This window comes from Meleagris gallopavo, unplaced genomic scaffold, assembly GCF_000146605.3.
Source record: "Meleagris gallopavo isolate NT-WF06-2002-E0010 breed Aviagen turkey brand Nicholas breeding stock unplaced genomic scaffold, Turkey_5.1 ChrUn_random_7180001828027, whole genome shotgun sequence".
NCBI classification, from domain to species: domain Eukaryota; kingdom Metazoa; phylum Chordata; class Aves; order Galliformes; family Phasianidae; genus Meleagris; species Meleagris gallopavo.
Genome location: NW_011101363.1, coordinates 1 through 921, shown reverse-complemented (window position 1 = coordinate 921; position 921 = coordinate 1). Strand labels below are relative to the sequence as shown.

Sequence of the window (921 nt, the reverse complement as noted above, 5' to 3'; positions counted from 1 at the left end):
AGATGGTCCTGCAGAGCCCATTCCACTGAGTCCTCCCTTCTCGCAATGCGCGTAATGACACCTCACAAACAAACCTCACTTCAGTATGTTAACACTCAATGGACATCCCACAGAACCTCTACCACACCCTCTTGCCATCCAGGGCTCTCCATGCCTTGATCACCTTCTTTTCCTGCCATGGCAGTGTTCACACGTAGAGGTCAGAGGAAATTTGGAAACAAGCAGTGCACGGACAGTGTTGTTGCCATCTGCTGACAGTGCCCCCATGCCCCACTCCTGGAGGGGACAGTGGGGCTAGCCATGAATGGAGCACAACCATCCTGTCCCAGGGAGCACAAAGGTCTTGAGGCAAAGTTTATAGTTCCCCCTTGTCTGGCGTCCTTTTCTTCCCCCATACATCTTCTGGTCCCATGATCCAAGCACTGTGCGCTGCTCTTGTACAGAGGTGATTCCTGCCAGGAAGTGAAGGTGAGGAACTGAGCAAAAGGTTGTTCATTGCTGGGACCTCAAGAGAACACATGCCGTCAACAAGAAGCATAGGTGTCCTGCACTGGTTGAATGGAAAATTGTCCTTCCTCCATTGACCTTCTTTCCATTGGCCCTAATTTTCTTTCCCCTCCTTCCTCACCTCTCTGCTGGCTCCTGTGTGATGGGGCTCCGCCAAACCCCATGTTTTGCCTCCTGTGGTGTCCCATGGGGGTGTCTGCAGGCCCATTGATGGGAGGTGGTGGCTGGTCCCCATTGCTCTGATATGGCCAGGTGTTTTGTGGGGGCCTAGGTCCTGGAGCGTTGTGTGAGAAGAAGAGCGGCAGAGGGCTCAGCACTGCATTCACTGCATGGGGCTGAGTGAAGCAGCGTTGTCCTACTCAGACAGAGCCATGTGGCCCAAGCTGCTGTGGAATTTATTGTGAGCCAAAGGTG

At 53.4% G+C, this 921-nt stretch overlaps 1 long non-coding RNA gene across 1 annotated transcript; it reads left to right on the top strand.

Annotated features, from left to right (window-relative positions):
* Positions 1-15: 15 nt before the first annotated feature.
* LOC109364248 lies at positions 16-584 on the top strand. The gene is made up of 2 exons (XR_002110263.1): positions 16-340; positions 444-584. It is a non-coding gene; the product is annotated as an uncharacterized LOC109364248 (long non-coding RNA).
* The last annotated feature ends 337 nt before the right edge of the window (positions 585-921 follow it).